The 27,797-nt window shown below is 41.0% G+C and overlaps 1 protein-coding gene across 1 annotated transcript in view; it reads right to left on the reverse strand.

The window, feature by feature from the left end:
• The window catches only part of LOC115154084 (glutamate receptor ionotropic, kainate 4-like), a 114,699-nt gene extending 93,076 nt beyond the window's left edge, over positions 1 to 21,623 (reverse strand). The window contains exon 1 of the mRNA XM_029699947.1: positions 20,959 to 21,623. The gene's annotated coding sequence lies outside the window, so the exon portion shown is untranslated. The remainder of the gene's footprint in view (positions 1 to 20,958) is intronic.
• Positions 21,624 to 27,797: the final 6,174 nt, after the last annotated feature.

Consider the following 27,797-nt stretch of genomic DNA (forward strand, 5'->3'; position numbering starts at 1 on the left):
CCAAATAATTCATTGTTATATCCAAACAGCGGCGTTTTGTTCATGCGTTCAAGACACTATCCGAATGGTAAAGAAGGGTTACGAGCACGACGCATTTCGTGACAAAAAAATTCTAAATAGTCCATTACCGTACTTCGAAGCATGTCAACCGCTGTTTAAAATCAATTTTCTCGTAAAAAAGCGATAATATTCCGACCGGGAGTCGTTGTATCCGTTCAAAGACGATAGAATAAAAACATGGTGTCGTCTCGTGCACGAGTCGCATTGTCCGCTGATAGACCACTTGCCAAACGCGCAAATGTGTTTCAGCCTGGGGCTGCCTCGATATCATTCAGCTTTTTCCCGGGCTCTGAGAGCCTATGGGAGCCGTAGGAAGTGTCACGTTACAGCAAAGATCCTCAGTCTTTAATAAACAGAGACAAGAAGAACAAGATCTTGTCAGAGAGGGCACTTCCTGTAAGGAATCTTCTCAGGTTTTTGCCTGCCAAATGAGTTCTGTTATACTCACAGACACCATTCAAACAGTTTTAGAAACGATGGAGTGTTTTCTATCCAAAGCTAATAATTATATGCATATTCTAGTTTCTGGGCAGGAGTAATAATCAGATTAAATCGGGTACGTTTTTTATCCGGCCGTGAAAATACTGCCCCCTATCCATAACAGGTTAAACCCCTACAACTCATCCAGAACGCCGCAGCCCGCCTGGTGTTCAACTTTCCCAAGTTCTCTCATGTCACCCCGCTCCTCCGCACACTCCACTGGCTTCCAGTTGAAGCTCGCATCTGCTACAAGACCATGGTGCTTCCCTACGGCGCTGTGAGGGGAACGGCACATCCGTACCTTCAGGCTCTGATCAGTCCCTACACCCAAACAAGGGCACTGCGTTCATCCACCTCTGGCCTGCTGGCCCCCCTACCTCTGCGGAAGCACATTTCCCGCTCAGCCTAGTCAAAACTGTTCGCTGCTCTGGCACCCCAATGGTGGAACAAGCTCCCTCACGACGCCAGGACAGCGGAGTCAATCACCACCTTCCGGAGACACCTAAAACCCCACCTCTTTAAGGAATACCTGGGATAGAATAAAGTAATCCTTCTAACCCCCCCACCCCCTCCAAAAAAAAGAACAAAAAAAGATATAGATGTACTATTGTAAAGTGGTTGATCCACTAGATATCATAAGGTGAATGCACCAATTTGTAAGTCGCTCTGGATAAGAGCATCTGCCAAATGATGTAAATGTAAATGTAAATGAGGGGTGGTCGTTTGACCGCAGACCCATTACAGACGCAGGCAATGAGGCAGTGATCGCTGAGATCCTGGTTGAAGACAGCAGAGGTGTATTTAGAGGGCAGGTTGGTCAGGATGATATCTATGTGGGTGCCCGTGTTTATGGATTTAGGGTTGTACCTGGTAGGTTCCTTGATAATTTCTGTGAGATTGAGGGCATCTAGCTTAGATTGTAGGATGGCCGGGATGTTAAGCATATCCCAGTTCAGGCCACCTAATAGTACAAACTCTGAAGATAGATGGGGGGTAATTCATTCACATATGGTGTCCAGGGCACAGCTGGGGCCAGAGGGGGGTCTATAACAAGCGGCAACGGTGAGAGACTTGTTTCTGGAAAGGTGGATTTTTAAAAGTAGTAGCTTGAACTGTTTGGGCACAGACCTGGATAGCATGACAGAACTCTGCAGGCTATCTCTGCAGTAGATTGCAACTCCACCCCCTTCGGCAGTTCTATCTTGGCGGAAAATGTTGTAGTTGGGGATGGAAATTTCAGAATTTTTGGTGGCCTTCTTAAGCCAGGATTCAGACACGGCTAGGACATCAGGGTTGGCGGAGTGTGCTAAAGCAGTGAATAAAACAAACTTAGGGAGGATGTTTCTGATGTTAACATGCATGACACCAAGGCTTTTACGGTTACAGAAGTCAACAAAAGATAGGGCCTGGGGAATAGGAGTGGAACTGGGGGCTACAGGGCCTGGGTTAACCTCTACATCACCAGAGGAACAGAGCAGGAGTAGGATAAGGGTACGGCTAAAGGCTATAAGAACTGGTCGTCTAGTGCGTTGGGGACAGAGAATAAATGGAGCAGATATCTGGGCGTGGTAGAATAGATTCAGGGCATAAGGTACAGACAAAGGTATGATAGGATGTGAGTACAGTGGAGGTAAACCTTGGCGTTGAGCGACGATGAGAGAGGTTTCGTCTCTGGAGGCACCAGTTAAGCCAGGTGAAGTCTCCGCATGTGTGTGGGGTGGGACAAAAGAGCTATCAAAGGCATTTTGAGTGGGACTGAGGGCTCTACAGTGAAATAAAACAGTAAGAACTAGCCAAGACCGCAGTACACAAGGCATATTGACATTAGAGAGAGGCATAAAGCAAACACAGGTGTTGATCAGGAGAGCTAAGACAACAACGGGTAAATGGCAATGAATGGGCAGAGCGGGTTAGTTAGGTACATACAGGACCTGAGTTCGAGGCTGGGGCCGACAGGTAAACAAAATGAGGTACCTTGTTATGAAACAGTCCAGGGGGCATCAGCTGTGTAGCCAAGTGATCATAGGGTCAAAAGAGCAGCAATAGGTGAGTCAGGGTGCCATTCGGCAGTCACCACTACAATAGGTGAGCAGGGGACACAGCGTTCAGAAAAGCTAGAGGGCCGGGGCTAGTAGATGGTTCTTCGGCGACATCGTAACAGAATAGCCTGTTGAGACCCCTTCGGACTGTTATGTCGGTAGACCAGTCGTGATGGATCAGTGGGGCTCCGTGTCGGCAGTAAAAGGGTCCGGGCCAATTGGCAAAATGGGTAGTGTAGCCCAAGAATTGGCTGAAGGACCTCTTCGGCTAGCCGGGAGATGGGCCTAGCTCAAGGCTAGCTCCAGGCTAACTGGTGCTTTCTTCGGGACAGAGACGTTAGCCAGGAGTAGCCACTCGGATAGCAGCTAACTAGCTGCGATGAGCCAGTGTAAAGGTCAGAGCTTGTGGTAGGAATCCGGAGATGTGGTAGAGAAAAAGCAGTCCGATATGCTCTGGGTTGATATCGCGCTGTGCAGACTGGAAGCAATTGACCGGGCTGAGGCTGGCTGATGTCCGAGTTAACGGTGATGACCGCTAGCAGTGGCTAACTGACTACTAGCTAGTAGCTAGTTAGCTGGCTAGCTTCTGATGAGGGTTCCGGTTCTAAAGTAAAAAAAATTGCAGATCCGTACCACATTGGGTGAGGCGGGTTGCAGGAGAGTATGTTCAGTCCGTAGATGGAAATTGAGATTAAAAATATATACGAAGAAAACGATATATACATGGGACGGGACTGACGGGACAAGACAAATAGATGTCTGACTGCTACGCCATCTTGGAATACAGCCCAACATTGCAGAGTTATGTGCATTCTTTCAAGCACACCCTTCTCATTAACCTGTTGTGAGTTATTCACAATTTTCGATGAACAAATAAAGTTTTATATTTAAGATGGTTAAATAAAGAGCAAAATTATTGATTATTATTATTTGTGCCCTGGTCCTATAAGAGCTCTTTGTCACTTCCCATGAGCCGGGTTGTGATGCACTCATTCTTATGTTTAATAAATGTGTGTGTTTGTGTGACAGGCTTACAATGATGGCAAAAAACAACATTTGAGAGTGCGCTGACCCTGGTGCTAGAGGAGGTACGCAGCTGGAGGTTGAATGTTTGAAGGGGTACGGGACTGTATACAGTTTGGGAACCACTGTTCTAAAGAATCGGTCGCGCTGTGCACATCATTTTAGATTTTTCCACCTGAATCTCAGATTCATCAAAGTTCGCTGACAGATTTCCAAGTTTTAAATAAGACTGTTACACGATATTATCATAATACCCTCAATGCATGACCTTTTCTAAACTGTTATCAGGTAACACAATGGTAACCTACAATATGAGCCATTTGAAAAGAGCAAATATTGCACCTGGAATGACATGCATTGTGACATTTTATACAAAGAGAAGTGAAATTGTTTAGGAAAGAGATGATTATTTACAAGGCTCCATTTCAAGATGTTTATTGATTTACATGTATTGATTTGAATTCTACAGTCATGAAAGTGCCTCACGAAACGTGGTGTCAGCATAAGCCAAAACACAGAAACTGCAGAGCGAAGGTGTTAGACTGGGGAACAGAATGGCAATAGTACTCTACTCTCTTTGGCAGCTGAAAACGTGACTGAAATGAGGAACAGTCAGCCCACGTCATCGACTCAAATCTTCAGGGCATTGGCAGGCCAAGACGATTTAATATTAAAGTCCCAGGAAGGCAGGCATATTATCACAGTCATTATAAAGCTTCTAGCTTGCAGCCTAACAATAAAGAACCTATGGATAAACATTCAATAGATGTACTGGCATGAATAATCAATGGTTTGTGCAATAGTGAGTATCAGGTCTTTTCATTTTAGACACAATATGGCCAAGAATGTGGAACGAGCCTGATATACAGGGTTATTCTAGATGTCACCATTACTTCAAGGCATTAGTATTCGAAAGATAATGAAAGACAATTAATGACGGTGTCCAGAAAGTCAGCAAGTATAGTAATGTTCCTTTAACACACTATCCTGAGATGTAGGCTATTCAAAATGGCAACTTTTAATTAAACTTTTAATCCAAAAAATAGAATAGTGTGCGTGAATTAATTGTGGTTTCCTTTCCACAGCATCTCAGAAAAAACATCTACTCAGAAAAAAACGGTGCTCATTAGTTGAACTCGGTAGCACAATATTTTCCAATTCAATATGTCTATGTTCCTTACTTATAAGATAACAATATGATTTTTCCGATGTGCTTGATGCTTTGTAGTCTTTAACTGAATCTTTAAAAAATGTATGAAAGCACAATAGACCAAAGTATTATCTATTTTAGTGGAATAAAATCATAATACAATATACATTTACATGATATTAGCTACGGTGGTGCACTCTAAATATAATGTACAGATTTCATATCAAATCATTTTAACAATACAATTATGAATAATTTCTTTGGTCTAGGCCTAAGGTGCATTTAAGTTATAGATGTTGCATATTTCCAACGTGACCAAATTTGCAATTCTCGAGGCCTTCACTCCACAGTTAAGCAAGCAAGGCTCTCCATTTTTAGGTTCTCTATATTCATACCTGTCATATCCCTTAGCCATCAGACCATGCTAGTCCTTGAGACACTGCTTTGGTCTCAGCCTCAGTACAGTGCTGCAGCTTCCTTGGTTCAGGTAACTTCAAACGCGTTCATCAGTTCAGGTCGACACATCTTCCCTACCAGACAGTAAGTCAGTCACATGGTTGAAGGATGGGTTGAGATCACCCTTAGAGTACTGTACTCACAAGCTGCATGACTTACAATATCTTATAACTCTCTCATTACCTAAAAGTAAAAATAATCTCTTTTAAAATAATATACCACTTTGCATAACATGAATAACCAGCTCCTCAAACATCAAAGGCATTATGGCAAAGCAGGTGGCAGGTTGGACACAAGGTAATTAAAGGTATTAAATATATTCTAATATCTCTATCAAACTGGTTTAATATCCTGCCTCGTGTTAGAAACACTAGGTTTTCATTCACAATGGGGACGAAGGATATCTATAATATCCTACACTCTCAATGCAAACATTAGGCTACAAAAATTATAGACAGCTGCCACCTAGGTTTTTTGTTGTTTGAATCTTTCTTCACACAGAATGTATAACAGCTTTCAAGCCACATTAAATTCTTTCTTCCCAAGATATAGAGGTGTGTCTTTTCAAAGACACTCGTCAGATAATTATTTAAATGATTGAATAAAGAAAATGTCCTAATCTGAAGAGCCTTTTTAAATTTAAATATCAGGAAGTATACATGAGACCCACCAAAGATCACCTCTGTTGGATTTCCTCAGGTACACTCTTCTCTATTAGAACTATGTTTCTTTTCAACCTAGAACTTTTGATTTTCAGAGACATTAATTCATATCGGAACATCTTGAGTGAGGCGATTTTAGCATGTAAATCTTGGTGGGGCAAACTCTGCGACAAGCGGTGCCCACAAATGTTTAGGGCCTACATAAAGCTGTCCCAACAGCAGAGCTTTCTTTCCAGCACAATGGAGTGAATCCTTACCACCGCTACAACTGGCTATCAGCGGAGCCTTGTCTAGCAGAGACACAATTCATTCAGTCTCATTTACTACCTTTTTTAAAAACATAGCTGATATGGCTGACCATATCTCCCTGGCATATTACATAATTTATGCAGCAGCATATAAGACATTTTTGGACTCCCCTTGTTGGTCCTTCGTTGACAAATTTTGTCATCAAAGAAAAATATTTACAATTCCGAGTTGGATGACCATTCAAAATGTATTTTCCCAGTCTGACTTCCCAGTTGCAGTGCTTGCGGTTAGCCATGGTCACCGATTCCCGCCAAACAACTAATTGTTGAATTTGCGATTTACAACTTGTTGTGTAATGTTTATATCCAATGGCCGATGAGCACCGATATGTTTTATCATACTTTCTCTTCATTATTTCTCTTCATACGACAAGGATTAAAAATGATTTGCCAGTAGACTTGATTCACGATGATGTAGTAACCAAAAAAGTGAAACAAATCTAAATATATTTTAGATTCTTCAAAGTAGCCACCCTTACCCTTGATGAAAGCTTTGCACACTCTTGGTATTCTCTGAACCGGCTTCATGAGGTAGTCACCTGGAATGCATTTAAATTAACAGGTGTGCCTTGTTAAAAGTGAATTTGTGGAATTTCTTTCCTTCTTAATGCGTTTGAGCCAATCAGTTGTGTTGTGACAAGGTAGGGTGGTATACAGAAGATAGCCCTACTTGAAAAATACCAAGTCCATATTATGGCAATAACTGCTCAAATAAGCAAAGAGAAATGACAGTCCATCATTACTTTAAGACATGAAGTCAGTCAATCCAGAAAATGTCAATCTGGAAAATGTCAAGAACTTTGAAAGTTTCTTCAAGTGCAGTCGCAAAAACCATCAAGCGCCATGGTGAATCTGGCTCTCATGAGCACCGCCACAGGAAAGGAAGACCCAGAGTTACCTCTGCTGCAGAACATAAGTTCATTAGAGTTAACTGCACCTTAGATTTCAGCCCAAATAAATGCTTCACAGAGTCAAGTAACAGACACATAACATAAACTTTTCAGAGGAGACTGCGTGAATCAGGACTTCATGGACGAATTGCTGCAAAGAAACCACTACTAAAGGACACCAAGAAGAAGAGACTTGCTTGGGCCAAGAAACACAAGTGATGGACATTACACCGGTGGAAATCTGTCCTTTGGTCTGATGAGTCCAAATTTTAGATTTTTGGTTCCAACCGACGTGTCTTTGTGAGACGCAGAGTAGGTGAATGGATAATCTCTGCATGTGTGGTTCCCACCGTGAAGCATGGAAGAGGAGGTGTGGGGGTGCTTTGCTGGTGACACTGTCAGTGATTTATTTAGAACTCAAGGCACACTTAACCAGCATGGCTACCACAGCATTCTGCAGTGATACGCCATCCCATCTGGTTTGCACTTAGTGGGACTATAATTTGTTTTTCAACACACCTCCAGGCTGTGTAAGGGCTATTTGACCAAGAAGGAGAGTGATGGAGTGCTGCTTCAGATCACCTGGCCTCCACAATGGCCCGACCTCAACCTAATTGAAATGGTTTGGGATGAGTTGGACCGTCGGATTTTAGCGGACAAACATCGGGCAATAGCACGCTTGATGGCCTGGATGAGGATGAGAAAAATAACCACAACTCCCACTATTGGAAGTATTATGCCCACCAAAAAACTTCCCCATATACCGAATGTGGAAGACAACCACATGACTGAGCCTAAATCATCTGGATTGTAATCATGATATTTAGTGCCCTCAGTCCTGATTTTTGTATTAGGCCAGTTATTTATTCAGAATTATCAGGAATGTAAGTACAGCATTCAACACCAATAACAGCACATCTACCCCCTTGTGAAGACAGAAGATAATCAAGGGCCAAACGATTTTGCATCGCCACAGTCCGAATGGCAACCATCTCGGCCGTAATTAACTCAAGACTCTCAGTTGTTCTATTTGCTAGGATTTCCAAAGAGTTAGCCATATTAATAACTTCCCATGTTATTTTAGAAATACTATAAGAGGGAAAGGCAATCACAAAGAATCTCTCAGTTTCTGTAATCCCACATTTATGAATGTCTTACATGGGGTACAACATATCCCAAATAACACAACCCTTGCCACAACTTCGGTAACCAGGAATAGGCATAGGATCCACAGATAAAATAAGTCCCATTAGGAGCTATTATACCATTATTGATGATATTACCGAAGGTATTGGCATAGAAAGTAGTCATAGTGCATTACTGAGAGTTAATTCAACAGACATTAGACATTGGGCATGTGTAGTAACTCGGTAAGGTGGTCGATGATTAGTGTCATTGGTAATTCCAAATGAAGGAAGGTACTGCAGAACTAGGTACTCTCGCATGTTGATACTCAACATTCTCACCCCAATTATACCAATTAACATCTCTCCATATCCCCAACATTTCACTCTGGTTAAAAGGAATAGCCCTTAATGAAATATCTGCCCTTGATGTGAATGGTGCATACGTACAAACCTAACAACTACTTTGATTGACTACTGTGACATAGTGTAGAGAGAGGGCTAGAAACATATTGATGCCCAGTGTCCCTCATTGTCACGTCCTGACCATAGAAAAATGTTACCTCGTTGTCTCTAATTGGAGATCATACTTAAGTAGGGGTGTTTCCACCTGGGTTTTGTGGGTGATTAATTTTGAGTTGTGTATGTGTTCATCTCTGCGTCACGGTTTGTTGTTTTTTCATTCAGTGTATTTATGTATTGCATAGTTTCACAGTATAAGTAAAATGTGGAACGACACACACGCTGCACTTTGGTCCTCTTCTCCTTTCGACAGCCGTGACAGAATCACCCACCACATAAGGACCAAGCAGCGTGATCAGGAGGACTGGATCAAGCAGTGTGCCCGGGAGGAGATGGCATCCTGGCCTCTGGAGGTGTTGGAGGAAAGAATAGACTGGATTTGGGAGCAGGTATTGGATAGATACAACAGCCTGCCAGGGAAGCAGGTGGAGGCAGCGAGAGAGTCACGGCAACGACGAAAGCCCGAGAGGCAGCCCCAAATACATTTTTTGGGGAGCACACAGGGAGATTGGCAGAGTCAGGTTGGAGACCTGAGCCAACTCCCCGTGCTTACCGTGGGGAGCAAGTGAAGAAGCAAGCACCGTGTTATGCGGTGATGCGCACTGTGTCGCCAGTGCGCATTCACACTCCGGTGTGATCTGTGCCCGCGCCCCGCATTTGCCGAGGTAGGTTGAGCATTCAGCCAGGAAGGGTGGTGCCAGCTCAGCGCTCCTGGTCTCCAGTTCGCCTTCTCGGTCCAGGATATTCTGCGCCGGCGTTGCGCACTGTGTCACCAGTGCATATTCACAGCCCAGTGCATCCTGTGCCCGCGCCCCACGTTTGCCGGGCGAAAGTAAGCATCCAGCCAGGACGGGTTGTGCCAGCTCTACGCTCGAGATCTCCAGTGCGCCTCCACGGTCCAGTATATCCTGTGCCTGCCCCACGTACCCGGCCTCCAGTGAGTCTATCCAGCCTGGTACGCCCTGTTCCTGCTCCCCGCACTTGCGCTGAGGTGCATGTTACTAGTCTGGCGCCACCTATGCCAGCCCCACACATCAGGCCTCCAATGCGCTTTCCCAGTCCAGAGCTTCCGGTGACAGTTCCCAGTCCAGAGCTTCCGGCGACAGTTCCCAGTCCAGAGCTTCCGGCGACAGTTTCAGTCCGGAACCTCCGGCGACGGCCTGCAGCCCGGAACCTCTGGCGACGGCCTGCAGCCCGGAACCTCCGGCGACGGCCTGCAGCCCGGAACCTCCGGCGATGATCTACAGTCCGGTTCCTCCGATGACGATCCACAGTCCGGTGGTACTGAAGCAGAGAGATCAGCGGGCGGAGCGGGGGTTACGCCCCGAACCGGAGCCGCCTCCTCTGTGGGAGGATCTGCTGGATGATAGGGTTCTGGGTACTGCACCAGAGCCGCCATAGACAAGTTACCCACCCTGCCCTCCCTCCCTCCCTTCTTTTTTTTTGGGGGGGGGGGGGGGTTGGTGTTTTGTCTAGGTGCGGTCGTAGTCCGCACCTTTTGGGGGGGGGGGGTACTGTCACACCCTGACCATAGAAAGATGTTATTTTCTATGGTAGAGTTGGTCAAGGCGTGACAGGTTTTTTCTCTCTCTATGTTTTCTATTTCTATGTTTTAGGTTCTAGTTTTGTATTTCTATATTGGGGTTTTGTTTGGGATGATCTTTAATTAGAGGCAGCTGGTCCTCGTTGTCTCTAATTGGAGATCATACTTAAGTAGGGGTTTTTCCACCTGGGTTTTGTGGGTGATTAATTTTGAATTGTGTATGTGTTCATCTCTGCGTCACAGTTTGTTGTTTTTTCATTCAGTGTATTTATGTATTGCATAGTTTCACAGTATAAATAAAATGTGGAACGACACACACGCTGCACTTTGGTCCTCTTCTCCTTTCGACAGCCGTGACACTCATCCTGCTGACACATCTCTGTGTTAGAAATGGAAACACCACCCCACATCCTGTATTACGAGGAAACTCGCAAGGAAAATAATTTCAAACATCCTTCACTTGTCTGCAAGACAATAATATTCAATCGTCCTATTGTCAAGGTAATCATTCACAAAGTCCTTCAAAAGTGACCAGCTCTTCCACACTGGTATCAGTCCCACATAGATAACAATTACAAATTATGCCGGTAATGAGGAATTCTTCTTCCGTTCCACTGGTTGCAGGATTAAAAATGATTTGCCAGTAGACTTGATTCACGATGATGACTGCTAGCAAAGATTGTGAAAGTAAGATCAAAGCTACTGTACATATAAGGTGATATGATGTCATTTCTGTGGCCAATGACCTTGAGCCTTCTTGGAAGGGCACTTGTAATATAACTCTATGGTAGGACCCAAAGGGCTGAAATTGTGGATGTCTACCATTACTAAAGGACTGAAGCTAGGCGATTGCGCAAGGTCCCCATGAGTGACAGAATACTGAGCCAATCACAGTGCAATGCTCCTATTTTCTGGTGGCTCGCACCACCACCACAGAAAGCACTGAGCTAGGCTGAAACACCTGCATTTTGGAGCTGCCTTACTCAAGAAAACAAAAAAGAGACCATGTTTGTATGCGGCTTTATTAACTCAATTATATACACTACCGTTCAAAAGTTTGGGGTCACTTAGAAATGTCCTTGTTTTTGAAAGAAAAGCTAATTTTTTGTCCATTTAAAATAACATCAAATTGATCAGAAATACAGTGTAGACATTGTTAATGTTGTAAATGACTATTATAGCTGGAAACGGCTAATTTTGCATGGAATATCTGCATAGGCGTAATGAGCCTGTAATCGAACCCACAAATGCTGATGCTCGATACTCAACTAGTCTAAAGAAGGCCAGTTTTACTGCTTCTTTAATCAACAGAACAGTTTTCAGCTGTGCTAACATACTTGCAAAAGGGTTTTCTAATGATCAATTAGCCTTTTAAAATGATAAACTTGGATTAGCTAACACAACGTGCCATTGGAACGCAGAAGTGATGGTTGCTGATAATGGGCCTCTGTACGCCTATGTAGATATTCCATAAAAAATCTGCCGTTTCCAGCTATAATAGTCATTTACAACATCAACAATGTCTACAATGCATTTCTGATCAATTTGATGTTATTTTAATGTTTTCTTTCAAAAACAACAACATTTCTAAGTGACCCCAAACATTTGAACGGTAGTGTATATATTTTTTACATTGTTTGCAATGTGTGACACATATTAATGCCAATATAACATGCAATCCACCCCCCCCAAAAAAAACGTGTATATATATATTTTTTGTTGCAAAAAATGTGGGTCTCAAAACAGGTGGGGCTCTGCCCTGAATGACGGGTCGCCACTGACCCAAATTGCTCTAGGGCCGGCGTTGATAATGGCTGGCCGTGACCCCACTCTCTGAGGGTCTCTCAGGGTGTGCAAAAAACCAGCAACAAATATAAGCATCCACCAAATTATTATACAGCAAATATGCTACACAGTGTTAAGCACACAATGTAAGTCCCCAAGACAAACTTACAGTTAAGACGGTGTGGAAATGTTAGGTCTTGTAATGATTATATCCACACTTGCAGCTGTTGCACCAAACTTTTCATTTGTTGTCGTTTGGAGCACTTCTCAAAATCCATTTTAGTAAAAGTTGAATACAGAGAAAAGTTTTCAAAATGTGCTCCACGTGCCTTCTATGCCAGGCTTCTAGCCTTCCCTATGCTCTCCAGCATCATCATATTAATGACTGCTGAAAGATTATTCTGACATCATCTACAGTATATCTACACTTTGTCATTTGAGTCTGGTGCCTTTTAAGTCATTCCTAGCTATTGTTGGAATCTGCTAAACTTTGAACATTGAGATATTAAATAAATGATAGAGACAAAGCCTTGAAAAGAAAGAGTTTGTAAAAAGCCAGAAGGCTTTGGAATGTGTTTGATAGAGGAGAGGAGAGAGATGTGTTGATATAGGGAAGACAGATGGATATCTGTGGATTAGGAGGTGAGGTCAGTTCCCCTTAAGGGAGTAATCAGGGTTGGTATCTGGTTACCTTCTTTCCTGTGGAGCCATAAACTGTAAGGAGGGGGAGTGTCTTAAGTAGGATGCATATAAACTGTGATGTCTGAAATGGTTTGCTGTCTGATTTCAGCTGTACAGAACCTTTGGGAATGATTACACTTGGTTAAAGCTTCTCTAGTGTCCGTGAGTTATTTACTCTGAAAAATAAGAACCTAACACCATTAAGCTGACCAGTTCTGCTTATATATCCTGCTGCCGCTTGCTGCTACTGCTAGTATGCGTTTGCTTATTTTGCTCCCACCACCACCCCAGCCTCCACCTGTTAGGTTCTGTTTTTCTGCTGATGGATTGGTAAAGTTTACCGCGCTCACTGCTTGTAGGTTATTTTATATATTGACGCTTTGCTTGGGCAGTGAGCTACCCTGAAGGAGCAGAATGTTTTCAAACCTTGAATTATTGATTATTTAATAAATGATTAAACATAATTCTACGTGGTGTTTCCTTTCTGAACTATGCTGACATGCTGCACTCATCTACCATATATCTATACTTTGTCATTCTAGTCTGGTGCCTTTAAGTCATTCCTAGAGTTATTAAGACTGAACAAAATGTGTCCAACAGTGTAAATATCCATGGCTCGTTACCAAAAACAATTCTAACAGATTATCACTATAACAGCTGGGAAATACATTAGCTACCATTGCCATGTTACTGACTGAGGAAAGATGTGTGGCTTTAATCGAGTCCACACATATATAGAATGCAGAATAGAGAGTTCTTGAAAAGTCTGGAGTCACAAGGAGAGAGGTGATTTATTGGACATGGGACATTTTGGGGAGCTGCTTAAATATTCTCTGAAATACGACCTGTGGCAAATAAGGACGAAATAATAAAGCAGTCTTTTCTCAGAGGTCAAAAACCTTTCCAGTAAATTGGGTGTGTGGGTGAGGAGGCGCTGGTCATTGAAGGTGATCACTGATATCCTGCTACACTTGACGTCAAGTTTATTTTACCAGAAAATAACGAGTTAAGGGATGTCTCCATGAAGTCAGTCCTCCAATCTTTACAATGGTGACTTGTGAAGAGTGACAATCAGCCTCAAGCTCAACTGCTCCAGCACTGAGGTGGGAGCAGAGTGACTGTACCAATGGCAAAGGATCTTAAAAAGTAAGTACAGGGGTGCGCAAAACTGGCTTGTACCACAGTTGCAACCTAAATGAGTCTTAATGGCAGGGTCTGTATTCATAAAGTACCTCATAGGAGTGTTTATCTAGGACCATTTTCGCATTTTAGATCATAATTAATATGATTACATGGGAGCTAGTCTCTTTTTGATAGAAAATGGCTAACAGAAAAGTCTAATGTGTGCATAAATGTATCCTTTACCAGACTAAAACTATAAAACAACTGTCAATACTGTTTGCTTGCACAGTGTGGCACCCTTTTTGTGCTTCATCACTAGAGGCCTGCAGAGATTAAACTTTGAAGTTCCTTAAATTCATTGTAGGTGTCCAAAATAACAAGATGTTTTTTGAGGGAGTCTAGTCAAACCTTCTGTAGTAATTACACTTGCCTGCAATAAATGAATACAACAATTTCTATTATTGTAGTTTTCTTTCACACATTGCTGTCCTTGATTAAGTTTGCCTAGTACAATAGACTAGTCCCCTAAGTGCTCCAGAACATTGTTTTTATTTCTGACCATTGCTCTTTTAGACAATTAGATTTTTCAGCATGTCAGCAATCATAATTTGTCATTAAAGCTTATTTATATTAAACTTGCTCCAAAGTAAACCGCACAGTCAATCAAAACCTCATTGGATATAGAACGCTGAAATGCATGATTCCTCCCCAGTGGGAAAAACCTGGTTGAAAAACGTCTGTATGATGTCTTTTAAAGAACTCTTACTCTGGTCGCAAACATGTTTTATGACCAGAATACTACGTATTTTTCTGACCACCATGCGACCAGCTGGTGATAATTCTGACCACTATATTATTTACTACCGGTATAATGTACTAGTCATAGTTAAGACCTCATCATAACCTGGTAATGACCACCTGACTCCTCTCTACAGCTTATTACCTACTGTAAAAAGTATTGCAGGGGATAAAGTTGGATGCTGAAAACATTGTTCATTACATTTCTATTTGTTTCCATAGTCACCAATTAGTTTCAATCTGCAAAACATTCTTACATTTAAAATAAATCAAACAATTCTATGCACATCTGCATACAGTAACTTTTTCATAATGTACCCATACACATTACATGCATTGATAGACTGGGGCAGAGTATATGAAGGCCTATTGCATTTATTATTGATGATTATTAAGAGTGGTGTGGTGGGGTAGATCCTCATCAAGGACCTCTGAGCAAAGAAGGAGATCTGGAGCGCAATGGCCCTTTTGACGAGTGGTGTGATGGGTCAGATCTGCAGTGAAGAGAATCAGCGCATTAGAACTTTATCGATTTTGAGACTTTTTAACTAGAAAAGGACCTTCCTGAAGAAACTTTGTGGATTCAGCTGGCTAAAACATTTTAAAGTATTTCCACGGTACAAGTTGAAGATTGTGGCAGTTATAGCTTAGAGATGTCTTCAAAGAAGAGCAACTTGCTCATATACATACTTTAGGTCCTCCTCCACCACGGCGGTCAGGTGCATATTTTAGGACTTTGCCGACGGCCCGCAACACATCAACCTCCCACGTTTTCTGGCTTTTCATGACACTTAATGTAAGCATAAAAAGATAATAAATTACCGATTGACATAATGTGGGCATGCAGGACACGACTGAACAGTAACGCACAGTAAAATATATTTAAAATGTCTCATTGTCTATGTCAAATGTCTCAACTGCTCACATTTACTTATCAATACCAATGGAGCACACACGAGTGGTAGCAAAGGCATGTTTGCTCCTCTCTCCCTTCATATTGAAGTGGGACATTAATTCATTGGTCATCAATCTGAAACATTTTAAAATTAGACAGTAGTTGGATCATTACATTGTTTAAATTGTTGCTAAATAGGTTAGAGTGTTGCTTAATCCTAATACATACAACTTTTTATAAACACACCACTCTATAATCCCGAGGACATTATCCAGGTGTCATGTCCTGACCATAGAGTGCTCTTATTTTCTATGGTAGAGTAGGTCAGGGCGTGACTGGGGGGTTTATTCTAGTTTATTTGTTCTATGTTGTGTTCTAGTTTCTTTTTTCTATGTTGGGGTTTTTGTATGATTCCCAATTAGAGGCAGCTGGTCATCGTTGTCTCTAATTGGTGATCATATTTAAGTAGTTGTTTTTCCCACCTGTGTTTATGGGAGATTCATTTTGAGTTAGTGCATGTTGCACCGCTGTCGTCACGGTTTTTGTTTTTTGTTTGTCTTGCAAAGTTTCACATTCTAATAAAAGATGTGGAACGATACTCACGCTGCGCCTTGGTCCGTTCCTACACACATGCGTGACACCAGGACAGTTCCTCCAATCCAGGACAGCTTGGCAGTCTTAAAAAAAGAAAGGTAAATACAAAAATGTAAGTATATGTAAAGAGACAAATGGAGACAATAAAATATTATATTTTTCAGAAGTTGTGTGTCTGTCATATCATTCCTGCAGCAAACATTGCTAGATAGAAATGGGTGTAATTTGCAAATCTCCTCCTCTTCTCTGCAACATGTTTGAGTGAGCAATAGGGAGAATGAGCAAGAGAAACTTTACATGACTCACCAAGGAAGGTCTGTAAAAAAAGTGAGTTAGAATAGGATGTTATTTGCTTTACAAACGTATATTAGAAGTGGTGCTATTTCAATTGGATCTACTTACACTAAGATCAAGCAATCATGGGGAGCTGAATAGCATGTCTTTTGGGGAATACAGTCTCAGTGAGATCTGATGCAGAGAAAAAACTTTAATGATCATCAGCATAGTACAAACCTAGCTCTAACCAAGCTGTTTAGTAGGAATCAATACACATTATCAAAGATGACAACATTTTTCACACAACTTACTGTCAATGACTATGGATTTAAGGGCTGGTTCTGCTCTGTCCTTTCCCTGGGATGTGGGAGAATAGGTGGGTGGACAAGCACTGCATCAGATCATTGACATGTTTTAGGAACTGTAAAGACAGAGACAAATCATGATTCACCATTAAGTTAACCTAGCTACTACAGAAGACCTGTCTTTAGTAAGTTAGACTTAGCCTAGCAAGTACATTGACTATGTTGCCCTTCAGCAATGGCCAGCAGCATACCACCCTGAATCCCACTGCTGGCTTACTTTTGAAGCTAAGCAGGGTTGGTCTGAGTCAGTCCCTGGATGGGGGACCAGATCGTGTTGGAGGGCCAGTTCCTCTGGTCTTAAAAAATATCCCAATTCCCCAGGGCAGTGCTTGGGGACATTGCTCTGTGTAGGGTGCTGGATGGGACGTTAAACGGGTGTCCTGACTCTCTGTGGCCACTAAAGATCCCATGGCACTTATCGTAAGAGTAGGGGTGTTAATCCCAATCTGGCCCTAATACCATCATGGTCACTTAATCATCCCCAGCTTCCAATTGGTTCCTTCATCTCGTCTGTAACTATATTCCAACCCCAGGTTGTTGCTGAGAATGTGTTCTCAGTCAACTTGGTCTAAAAAAAAATAAAAAATACTAATAAGCAGACAGACAACAAAACATAAGCTTTTTACATTTCTTAGTCAGCCGGCTGGATAACTTCTGTCTGCCATCCAAACTAGAAGATTACTGCAATAAAGAGAATCAATAATTGAAAAAGGTAGTTGACAGGTGTTTGAGTGAGGGGGGATAGGCAAGGATCCCTGATGAATCAAGAAAAACTTCACATTCGTATTGGGAGGTACATGTTTCAAGAATTAGGCTAGCTAACAATGTCACACACAATGTTTCCTATTTGCATTCATCAACCCTCTCTCGCATGCACTCACTCACACACACACACGACAATGTTGACATGACAACCTTTTTTATAAATTATTGTGATCATCTCTCTTCCCCTCTCTCACACACAAACACACACACAGCTAGCATTTTCTAAAGTTATTGTGATCATAATTTCTCTCTCTCACACAACATTTACTGTAATAACTAAACATATCAAATGGCAAAACATTAGATAGCTAACTAGCTACAATGGGTACAAATTGAAATTTAACTTACCATGTCCATGGAGGATTAGCCAGAGAGCTAGCAAAACTTTCCTTGACGTTCTTCTCCCCAACAAACCGCCGCTTTACTTACAAATGTTAAACAAGAATGCATGAGAACATGGACGACCACTTAGCAGTCAAATATTACTATTTATTTTTTCAAATTTCGAGAAACTGTCGTTTTCCAGCTGTGTTGCTGTGTAGCCTAGCAGGCGCTCTGTCCCAACGGCCGTATGGAATGTTGACGCTTGAGCAAGAAGGCTGACTGCATGCAGAGATCTATTGCTGCAGCAAGGCATAGTTTCCAATCCAAGTTTAAGTTGGAACTGATATGCCTACCTGCTTATTTAGATACAGAAATGTAAATAAAATGACTGCACGCATTTATGTTAATTGCTTAACTTTACAGGAAAATCTAATTGTCATACTGTATTTCCAGGGTCAAATTCGGGTGCAATAATTTTACTAATTATGGAAATAAAATAGGATAGAAATATTTTTGGGGTAACTCATGGTGGATTGTATAGGATAATGAAATAAAATACATAGGCCTATTTGTTAAATTCTGAAAACAAATTTAGTCATAATAGAACATCAAAATTGCATTCAGTGGAACAGAAGAAAATGTGCAGCAAAACAGTGCAATTACACAGACAAAAGATTACCATTAGAAGCCAACACATAATTTTGCTTACTGGGTAGTTTGGTTATGTTGAAAAGACGTCTTTTCCAGACATTGATATGTGTAAGCCGTTATTGTAAATAAGAATTTGTTCTTAACTGACTTGCATAGTTAAACAAAGGTTAAATAAAATAAACATGCATTTCAGCTGCTGAATGAAAGTTTAGAAAATGTATTTTCTGGATGTTGAAAAAATATCTTATACGGACGTCGAAAAGACTACCTTTACGGACGTTGAAAATACGTATTTTCAGTACTTTGAATTTAGGTGCTGAATGAAAGGTGAAAATATGTATTTTCCGGACGACAAAAATATGTATTTTCAAGACGCTGAAAATACATATTTTTCAGAAATAAATTCTATGGCCAAATTTCACCTGCACATACATGCAATTAAATAAGAATTATATCACAATCATTTTTCAAGCCTCTTGATATAAAAAGAGTCTTGTTATTATTGTTCCCATCTGTCACATGCACTTATGTTAGCTTTTACAAAGCTTTAAAACTTGGAGCGATGATGTTCAAAGTAGTCAAACCTAAAGAATAAACCAACAGACCAATTCAACTACAATAACATTCTCGGTAAGGGTTACAGACCACCTAGTAAGCAAAATGACATTGACATCACATGCATTTCAGGTGCTGAATGAAACGTTAGACGTCTTATACAGACGTCAAAAATATGACTTAAGCGGAAGTCGAAAAGACGTCTTGTATGGACATCAACAAAACATCTTATATAGACGTTATATTATATGGATGTTGAAAATAGATCTTACAAAAACATTGAAAAGACATCCTATACGGGGGTTAAAATACATATTTTCCAGATGTTAAAATCTGGTGCATTTTTGGGGCTGAATGAAAGGTGAAAAGACATCTGTACCAATCTGTCACATGCACTTATGTTAGCTTTTTCAAAAGCTTTAAAACTGACAGTGATGATGTTCAAAGTAGTCCAAAAAACTCAGATTTCAAACATCCAGCCTGACAAAAGATACATTTTATGCCTCACCATTAAGTTAATTATTGCCAATACATATTAACAAAGGGGTGTACATTTGGTTTTGATATTTCATGTTTAATATTCATGTAAGATTTAGTAATCATAATTATTACAGAATTGCAGAATAAACCAACAGACAACTTCAACTAGAATAACTTTTTTTTTATCTACCTTAGTTGTATGCACGGACTCAGTCGATCTGGATAAGAGTGTCTGCTGAATGACCAAAATGTAAATGTAAAAACAAACACTTGCAAAGTATGCTGGGTATTATTCGAATGCACTCGAAACTCAAGCCAGTACAAATTTGGTCGGTGCAATCCAAATCTGAACAAATCATAGACGTCTAGGATGTTTCACAAGGTTGAACATTACAGTAGAGCATAGTACAGTATGGTACAGAACAGTCAAGTTTAATTCAGTAGAGTAGGGTACAGTACACTATACTTTACTCTAGTGTGCTTTACTATATTGTACTATACTTTACTGTACTGTGTACTGCACTCTACTGTGCTCTACTGTACTGTGCTGTCAACTTGTGAAACATAAATGTCTAAGATTGGTTCAGATTTTGTCTGAACCAGACCAAATCTGAACCAATTATAGACGTCTATGTTTGGGCCAAATCAAGGACGGTCCGGACCAATTTTGAACCAATTATAGACTTCTATGTTTGGGCCAAATATAGGCCGGACTGGACGTCTGTGGACATTGAACTCAAGGCCGGTCCAAACCGGACAAAATCTAAACCAAACATAGACGTCTATGATTGGTCTGGACCAAAAATGTACGTCCTTGGACGTTGAAATCAAGGCTGGTCCAGACTGCACCAAAAACGTTGGTATAAGATGTCGTCTTTATCACTGCTTATGCCCCCTGGGTTCTTTCCTGGCAGGGCTTATATTCTGAAGTGACAAGTTGCCAATGAGATAGTTAATAGTCTTGTAAACATTTTATAAAATGCATATGTTATCTCACCATGGAAAGTCATATCAGATTCTTTTTGTTTATGGGCCTATACAAATATATATATATTTTTAAATCCTCATTTTTGTCATGGTTTGTAATGTGGAACCTATAAGGTAAGCATATATTTAATTTAAAGCATCTACATTTACATTTACGTCATTTAGCAGACGCTCTTATCCAGAGCGACTTATCTAATTTATCTTCATTGTCAAATCATGCACTACAGATTCTTATTCGATTTTTCTTTCACACATTATCAACTTGTGCATACAAGATACATTTTGATTTGTATGTTTCTTTTCCATGCGGGAACCACTCCATATGCGAAAAGAATAGTTAAGATGTGGGGTATATCACAAAAACTTAAACTGAAAAAAAAAGCATCCATGAACAAATTACTGTCTTTACCGGCGGCTGCTTACCCGACAATTCATAAGATGATGTTTCCCGCTTGTTTTACGGCTTGAGTTTTTGGTTGGGTATTTATTTGTCTTGATTTCTTGCACCTGCTGCTGTTGAATAGTGGAAATGTTTAAATTTTCGTGGCAGTCTGTGTGCAACAACCTGTGCATGTCTATTGCTGTCTGGAAGTTATGGGTCTCCTGAGAGAACGCGAGAAAATCTTCGCATCAAAGCATGATGTGGTTGTTGATCATTTCTGCCATGTCCAGCAGATGAAAATCAAACCATTCCGGTCTCAGTGTTGTGGGTTTTGCTTACGGTAGGCTACTACTCTTCCTCTCGTTGCCGTGGATAAAGAAGAGTGAATGCCACGGAGAAATATCCACGCAGTTTCAAGCTGCTGCCGCGCAGAGAAGCGACTCAGCTTTCGACTGGAGACATACCGTTGTCTGTCTCATCTTACTAATGAATCTAGTCAAAACCATGCGTGGCGCAGCACGGAAAATATGCATGTCCTGATGGGTAGGCAAAGACAATGAACTGTTAAGTAGCCTATTATTCAGAAATCTCATTGGAATTGAGATGACTTTACTGAGTAGTAGTATCCTATTGAATGTTCTGTGAAGTGCTTATGCTAAATTATTACCCACACTGATTTAACATATTTCTAAGATAAGAGAGTACCAGTCAAAAGTTTGGGCACACCTACTCATTTAAGGTTTTTCTTTATTTTTACTATTTTCTACATTATATAATAATAGTGAAGACATCAAAACTATGAAATAACAAATATGGAATCATGTAGTAACCAAAAAAGTGAAACAAATCTAAATATATTTTATATTTGAGATTCTTCAAAGTAGCTACCCTTAACCTTGATGAAAGCTTTGCACACTCTTGGTATTCTCTGAACCAGCTTCATGAGATAGTCACCTGGAATGCATTTAAATTAACAGGTGTGCCTTGTTAAAAGGGAATTTGTGGAATTTCTTTCCTTCTTAATGCGTTTGAGCCAATCAGTTGTGTTGTGACAAGGTAGGGTGGTATACAGAAGATAGCCCTACTTGAAAAATACCAAGTCCATATTATGGCAATAACTGCTCAAATAAGCAAAGCGAAATGACAGTCCATCATTACTTTAAGACATGAAGTCAGTCAATCCGGGAAATGTCAAGAACTTTGAAAGTTTCTTCAAGTGCAGTCGCAAAAACCATCAAGCGCCATGATGAATCTGGCTCTCGTGAGCACCGCCACAGGAAAGGAAGACCCAGAGTTACCTCTGCTGCAGAACATAAGTTCATTAGAGTTAACTGCACCTTAGATTTCAGCCCAAATAAATGCTTCACAGACTCAAGTAACAGACACATAACATCAACTTTTCAGAGGAGACTGCGTGAATCAGGACTTCATGGACTTCATGGACACCAAGAAGAAGAGACTTGCTTGGGCCAAGAAACACAAGTGATGGACATTAGACCGGTGGAAATCTGTCCTTTGGTCTGATGAGTCCAAATTTGAGATTTTTGGTTCCAACCGCCGTGTCTTTGTGAGACGCAGAGTAGGTGAATGGATTATCTCTGCATGTGTGGTTCCCACTGTGAAGCATGGAGGAGGAGGTGTGGGGGTGCTTTGCTGGTGACACTGTCAGTGATTTATTTAGAATTCAAGGCACACTTAACCAGCATGGCAACCACAGCATTCTGCAGCGATATGCCGTCTCATCTGGTTTGCACTTAGTGGGACTATAATTTGTTTTTCAACACACTTCCAGGCTGTGTAAGGGCTATTTGACCAAGAAGGAGAGTGATGGAGTGCTGCTTCAGATCACCTGGCCTCCACAATGGCCCGACCTCAACCTAATTGAAATGGTTTGGGATGAGTTGGACCGTCGGATTTTAGCAGACAAACATCGGGCAATAGCACGCTTGATGGCCTGGATGAGGATGAGAAAAATAACCACAACTCCCACTATTGGAAGTATTATGCTCACCAAAAAACTTCCCCATATACCGAATGTGGAAGACAACCACATGACTGAGCCTAAATCATCTGGATTGTAATCATGATATTTAGTGCCCTCAGTCCTGATTTTTGTATTAGGCCAGTTATTTATTCAGAATTATCAGGAATGTAAGTACAGCATTCAGCACCAATAACAGCACATCTACCCCCTTGTGAAGACAAGATAATCAAGGGCCAAACGATTTTGCATCGCCACAGTCCGAATGGCAACCATCTCGGCCGTAATTAACTCAAGACTCTCAGTAGTTCTATTTGCTAGGATTTCCAAAGAGTTAGCCATATTAATAACTTCCCATGCTATTTTAGAAATACTATAAGGGGGAAAAGCAATCACAAAGAATCTCTGTTTCTGTAATCCCACATTTTATGAATGTCTTACATGGGGTACAACATATCCCAAATAACACGACCCTTGCCACAACTTCGGTAACCAGGAATAGGCATAGTATCCACAGATAAAGTAAGTCCCGTTGTGAGCTATCATACCATTATTGATGATATTACCAAAGGTATTGGCATAAAAAGTAGTCATAGTGCCATTATTGAGAGTTAATCAACAGACATTAGACATACCTTAGCACTGTCACAGGCAGATAGATAGATCTGTTGTCTGATCACACTTACTCTGTCCTACTTTGACAAACGCGTCCTGGTGCAGTTGAGACAAGTTCTGTAACCTATTAAAACATAACCACCCAACATGGGCATGTGTAGTAACTCGGTAAGGTGGTCGATGATTAGTGTCATTGGTAATTCCAAATGAAGGAAGGTACTGCAGAACTAGGTACTCTCGCATGTTGATACTCAACATTCTCACCCCAATTATACCAATTAACATCTCTCCATATCCCCAACATTTCACTCTGGTTAAAAGGAATAGCCCTTAATGAAATATCTGCCCTTGATGTGAATGGTGCATACGTACAAACCTAACAACTACTTTGATTGACTACTGTGGCATAGTGTAGAGAGAGGGCTAGAAATGTATTGACACCCAGTGTCCCTCATCCTGCTGACACATCTCTGTGTTAGAAATGGAAACACCACCCCATATCCTGTATTAGGAGGAAACTCGCAATGAAAATAATTTCAAACATCCTTCACTTGTCTGCAAGACAATAATATTCAATCGTCCTATTGTCAAGGTAATCATTCACAAAGTCCTTCAAAAGTGACCAGCTCTTCCACACTGGTATCAGTCCCACATAGATAACAATTACAAATTATGCCGGTAATGAGGAAATCTTCTTCCGTTCCACTGGTTGCACTTCACCGGTGATCTTGTATCGTTTCAGGTACAGTCAAGGGATATTGCTGCAGCCTCAGATGATAGATTCTCATAACATGTAAAGAAGGAAATAAAAAAGTGAAAGTAAACCCTCTTAAGGATACCCCCTTTTTTCAATTTTCACTTAAAATGACATACCCAAATCTAACTGACTCATGCCCTGAAGCAAGGATATGCATATTCTTGGTACCATTTGAAAGGAAACACTTTGCACGTTGTGGAAATGTGAAAGGAATGTAGGTGAATATCACAGAATAGATCTGGTAAAAGATAATACAAAGAAAAAAACTGTTCTTTTGTATTTTTTCTACCATCTTTAAAATGCAAGAGAAAGGCCATAATAAATTGTTCCAGCCCATGTACAATTTAGATGTTGTCCACTAGATGGCAGCAGTGTATGTGCAAAATTTTAGACTGATCCAATGTACCATTGCATTTCTGTTAAAAATGTTGTGTCAAGACTGCCCAAATGTGCCTAATATGTTTATTAATAACTTTTCATGTTCAAAATTATGCACTCTCCTCAAACAATAGCATGGTATTCTTTCACTGTAAATTGGACAGTTTAGATTAACAAGAATTAAGAATTTAGATTAACAAGAATTTAAGCTTTCTGCCAATATCAGATATGTCTATGTCCTGGGAAATGTTCTTGTTACTTACAACCTCATGCTAATCACATTAGCTTATGTTAGCTCAACCGTCCCGTGATAGGGACACCGATCCCGAAGAAGAAAAGTAACATGTCCTGGTTTCAATAGATGTTTACTTAGATTTCCCTAGGTAAGCATGTCCCGATTTTCAGGAAAACGTTAGACATTTCACCTATTATCCAGTAAATATTAGCAGATTAGTTACAGATGGGAACCAGACAGGCTGTGTGTACACCTTGTTTGAGAGGTACAGTTCATTATGGGTATAGATCAAGGATGGACAACTTTGATGGGGGTTGGGGTCACAAAAAATCTGAACTCATCATGGGGAGCCGCAGTTGCGCCACCACATCTGATACATTTTATTTTTTGTAGTTTTAGCGTAAATTCCGTGCAATTCTACACATTTTGCCATGGGGTGTAGAGAGAAAATGTTGCTGTTATAAAGCAAGTTTGCTGCAATTCTACATAGTTTGCCATGAAAGAAGATTTTGCAATTTGACACAGGGTGGAGAGAAATGTTTACAGTTTTTAATATGATATCTGAGTGAGACTATCTAACAAAATCAATGGGGTCCCCGGGCGGTAATTTGACCATGATTACTACAAGTTTAGAAATCTGGCCGCTAGACTAACTTACTAAAGCATTTTAGCTGACATGGACTAATTGAGTAACAAGAAATCCTGCAAAATGCCTTTGATGTATTTTGGAGAAAAAAATTATGATGTTGACTACTTATTATTATTTTTTTTTAATGTACCCCCCTTTTCTCCCTAATTTTGTGATATCCAATTGGTAGTTACGATCTTGCCTCATCACTGCAACTTCCCAACAGGCTAGGGAGACGCGAAGGTCGGGTCATGCGTCCTCCAAAACATGACCCCTCAAAATGGTGGAAAATTCATAATTGCGGACCTTATGAGTCCTTGAGGCAAATTTGTACCTTGTGAGGAGAGGGACCTATGTACCGAATTTCAGGACTCTAGGTCTCACGGGATGAGGGGTGTGCACTTTCAGTTGCTTGTTATAGCTTCACCATGTGGCTCATTAACATGGCATTGCTTAAGAGGGTGTATCCTTTGGACCTTTACCTTTTGCAAAGTCTCTAGCTCTAAGAATAATAATGCCAACAAATACAATAGGGTTCGCTGCTGAAACGCTAATAATAGCCATGTTTGGGTGAGAAGATGCACAGAAATGAAACCGACTACACCGTGCCCATTGTTGAATAAGTACAGTGAAGTGAACAGACTAGAATCCGATCTAGTGCATGATAGATTGGACTGACAGCGAGACCCCGCTCCACAGAGGCCCGAGCTGTAGAAAAGAAAGATGTTAAGGAGAGCTCTAATTAAAGCTAGCGTGAGTGACTATGCTGCATGCTCCAAGAGAGCTGAGCAGTGGGGTATTCAAACGTAATGATCATGTCCTTCACGCCCCATTGCTTTACGGCTCTTTAAATGAAAAATGATTTTAGCAGAAATGAAGGTAAAGTATTTAAGTTGCCTTGGTTTTCGTCAAAGGTAAAATAAAGGTTTCTGAATACAGACCGCATTTGTCTTGATTCAGGTGAGCTGGCCAGACACCAGACCCATTTTCTATTCTATTTTCTATGTGAAATTGCAGGGCAATGCAACTTGAAGGAATTCATTTATTTTCAGAGGGAGGTGCATTACCTGTTCATTTAGATGGCCAATGGATATCTACAGGACATTTGTTTCATGCGCATAGAAATAAATGTGAACATAAACACGCACAGACACCCACTCTACATTGGTTTGTTTTGGTTAAAGCAGTGACAGCCCTTTCAAACAAATAAGAATGAATTATACAGTTCTGTACGTCAAGGACATTCAGTGTACTGTATTCCAACCACACACACATCTTAAGTGAATAACTGAATTCTCTTTGTGCTTGTTCTTGGGCTCACATCTCCTCACCCACTCGATCACCTCAAATTAATCTCTCTCTCCTGTCTGTCTGTCTGTCTGTCTGTCTGTCTGTCTGTCTGTCTGTCTGTCTGTCTGTCTGTCTGTCTGTCTGTCTGTCTGTCTGTCTGTCTGTCTGTCTGTCTGTCTGTCTGTCTGTCTGTCTGTCTGTCTGTCTGTCTGTCTGTGTCTGTGTCTGTGTCTGTGTCTGTGTCTGTTAGTGTCCCACAATGATCCAGCCACAGATCGCACAATTACCATTTGAATGATCCTGCGTCATGAGAGATTCAACAAAGAATCACAGCTCTCCACGTTAAAGGCCATTCTGAATCTTAGTCCTTGGCTCATGATAGCCCTTTTCCGCGTAGTGAACTACAGTGGCTATCACTTGATAAAATAGTAATTCAGCTGAAGCTGGGATTGGCCCATAAAATAGTGTATGTTACACTCCCCCAGTATCTAAATAACTATTTTACTACTGTTAGGAACTCTCATTCCTAAACCACGAGAGGCAGTGCCACAGATTGTGCCATGTCGATTCAAGAGTGGTACTGGCCAGAACACGTTTATATATACGGCAGTGGTGGAGTAGAACAAACGCCCGGCTGAAATAAAAACTGTTTCTGACATTCTTAGGTTCAAACACTCCCGCAAGGCTTGGTTAATGTTGAGATAGCCTCATAGCCAAGTGTAAAGCCAATCTGCGCTAGTGTAGGGATTTCTTATGTGTATATATATATTTTTTGTATATATGTAAATATGTGGACATTGTGTATGATTGAATGTTTGGCACAGAGTGCCCATGTCACTTGCTTTGCCCTGCAGCCACTTGCTTACCAATAGAGGACCACAATGGAAACAAGTATTTTACTTTTAGTGTATATAATCCTCGTCAATTTTGGTACATGTATTAGTTGCCTGGTGTGGCTTCTTTATGTATTTTAAATTGTCAAATCAAAAAGTGTAT

The sequence above is a fragment of the Salmo trutta genome, chromosome 19 (genome assembly GCF_901001165.1).
Source record: "Salmo trutta chromosome 19, fSalTru1.1, whole genome shotgun sequence".
NCBI lineage: Eukaryota > Metazoa > Chordata > Actinopteri > Salmoniformes > Salmonidae > Salmo > Salmo trutta.